General features: G+C 42.9%; 1 pseudogene; it reads right to left on the bottom strand.

Moving 5' to 3' along the window:
- Positions 1–2,771: 2,771 nt before the first annotated feature.
- Positions 2,772–2,872, bottom strand: LOC111815910 (annotated as a pseudogene).
- Positions 2,873–3,078: the final 206 nt, after the last annotated feature.

Raw genomic sequence — 3,078 nt, 5'->3', positions numbered from 1 at the left:
TTTGTGTTCATTGATGAGTTTGATTTCCTTTAATCACTTCTTAGTGTAGAGTTTTGTGAAAATTAATTCAGGGTGGTAACTCATTTAAAAATTTTCCATTGCTATGGTTATCATTGATCTTTTAGACATTTCATCTCTCTAGTGCTCCATTTGTTTTTCCCTCTGTATTTTGCTTTGGCTTTTCTCTCTGTTCTAGTTCTCAAAGTGAATCGAGGTGTGTGGCTCTCCGAGCTATATGCCACATTACACTTACTGCTTCTTAGTGTGATGGTTAGGGGCAGGGAATGTGGGGATCTCTCATGATCTGATTACATTCGTCTTAGCAGGTAACGTGCATCTGGCTCCTAGGTGTGCACCCTTCACAAGGGTCTCCACTCCTCCTCCAGGTGTAATGCTGGGCTTGCACAGATTCTTGCTAGGTGCACAGCCACTGCTTTTCTCTTCTCCCCTACTGACTGCAGGTTTTCACCAGCTGAGCCTTTCCTGGTGGCAGGAATGTAAAATGATACATATATTCTGAAAAGTTTGATAGTTTCTTTTAAAAGCTAAATGTGCAACTATCAAATGACTCAGAAATTGCACTCACGGCAGATGAACAAGTAATTCTGCTCAGATATTTTTCTTTTGCTGCTGGGAATTGAACTCAGGACCTCACACTTTCCAGGCACACACTGTGCCACTGTGCTACACTCATAGCCAGATATCTGTGTGTGAGTGTTCATAGCACCTTTGTGCATAACAGCCCTAGACTGGAGACTGTAAAGATGTCTTTCTGTGGATGGTTAAAGAAATGTCATACCATGGTACAGCCATGCCATTGACCTCTGCGACAAGATGAAAGAAACTAATTATATAACAAGTAATCTTGGGGCCAGGGAGATGGCTCAGTAGAATAAGCGCTTGCCTGGCAAGTGCAAGGGCATGAGTTCAATCCCCAGTTCTGCCCAACCAAAACAAACAAACAAAAATCTCGGTAGGTCTCTAAAAAAAATTATGGTAAATAGAAAAAGTCATTTGATCCTAGCACTCCAGAGGTTGAGGCAGGAGGACAGCTGTGAGATTGAGGCCAATCTGGTCTATATAGTGAGTTCAAGGCCAGGACTACACAGTGAGATCCTGTCTCTAAAAACAAAATAAGCAAAAATCCAATCACAAAAGATTACATGAAATATGGCTTACAAATGGTAAAGTCAAGGCATTCTAAAATACTGTCCTATTACAACAATGTCTGCTTTTGAGGCTGGCTCTTTTGTAACTGATGGTAGAAACGGTATACTGGGGTGTGCTACCTAACATCTCTTTCTGCCTCCTGACCACAGTAACCTCCTGTAGGTACTCGGTCACAGTGGAAATGCACTACAGAGGGGTGGAAATCACCAAATGCCTCAACGCCTGTTTTAGTCTGCTGTTTTGTTGGCTGATTAGATTAAGTGTGGCAGAGAATGTTTGTAACGGGCATTAAACGTGTAAGAATGTCAGCTCCATAGTTGTTGCAGTGTGAGCAACACAGGCACAAGATACTCTTTTTGAAAACTATTAGCAGCTTCCACAAAGAAAATTCTACGTATCACTGTTCAGTGAGGGACTCAGGTGTGCTAAGGCTCAAAGTTTTCAGTTTAAAAAACGTAATTTGCAGGGCCGGGGAAATGGCTCAGTAGACTAAGCGCTTCCCTGGCAAGCACAAGGTCCTGAGTTCAATCCCTAGTTCTGAAAAAAAAAAAAAAAGAAAAAGAAAAAAGAAGAAAGAATGATAATTTGCATGGGAATGAAAAATGCTGGAGTGAAGGTTTAACTCTCCCTCTTCAAAGAATTTGTCTACCTCTTTTGTGCTCCTAAGTTTTCACAATGAAATATTTTCCCTGGGTATTACCTGAGATGACCACATTAGATTTTTATTTTATTTATTTATTTTTTTGGTGGAACTGGGGATTGAACTCAGACCCTTGTGCTTGCCATGGAAGCACTTATTCTACTGAACCATCTCCCTAGTCCATACCACATGACATTTTTAGTGAAGGTTGAGGCCTCTAGGTTTGCCACATGACTTACACCATCACATGCCTTTCATTCCAGGAAGCACTAATTCTGGGGCAGGGATGAGGATGGTCAGCCACCCACCGCTATGCTTTTCTGGGCAGGAGCTTGGCCAGATAGCCAAGGTGGGAGCCAGCCAGACAACTCACATCACACATTCCAAGCGCTCCGTACTCTGCTGTCTCTAGCTTGTACTCAGAGAAGCACAAGTACTAAGATTAGCTCATACTAAAGTAAAGTGCAGATTAAGATGTGAAAAACAACTCACGAATTCAGCAGGAAGGTATTTCACAGCTACCTCTGTGTACTGACATTTTTCTGCATTTAAAAATCACAGGTAAGTTCTTGATATCTATTTTTCTAAAATTTTCAAATTTCTCAGATTTATATTTATAGAAATGCTTCAATATGGTATCTATGATGCTTTTTAAATAATGATCTTCAAAAAACATTTTATCTCAGTAGAAACCAGAGTTTTTAAGACAGGGTCTTGCTACGTAAGTCACGCTCACCTTGAGTGCACTATGTAGCCCAGGCTGGCCTCGCACTCACAGTACATTCCTGCCTCAGGCTCCTGAGGGTTGCAATTACAGGCATATGCCACCACGCTGGGTAAAACCTGGGCTCCATCCGAAGCCTCAGAACGCGCAGGCCAGACGGCCAGCAGCAAGGGCTCTGGTGCTTAATCAGGACTGATTCTCACTACTTACATCTCACCACTCATTCACTTAAAAAAAAAAAAAATGGTCCGCTCCATGAATTTGCGTGTCATCCTTGCGCAGGGGTCATGCTAACCTTCTGTACCCTCCCCATTTTAGAACACATGCTGCCAAAGCGAGCCCACTCGTCCACTTTAGGGCTGACACGTGCAGCTTCTGATGCTGGAGCAGCGTTGCTCTCTGCCCGTGGCCCTGTTCACACTCTGCATTTATAGGACTTTCCTCAGAGTGGACACTTTCATGTTTAAGAACTTCCAGCAGAAATTTCGCTCAGGCCGGGGAGATGGCTCAGTAGAATAAGTGCTTCCCTGGCAAGCACAAGGGC

Source organism: Octodon degus, unplaced genomic scaffold (genome assembly GCF_000260255.1).
Source record: "Octodon degus isolate 3935 unplaced genomic scaffold, OctDeg1.0 scaffold00023, whole genome shotgun sequence".
NCBI classification, from domain to species: Eukaryota; Metazoa; Chordata; class Mammalia; order Rodentia; family Octodontidae; genus Octodon; species Octodon degus.
The sequence above is the reverse complement of the archived record's forward strand: the minus strand, read 5'-3'. Positions and strand labels throughout refer to the sequence as shown.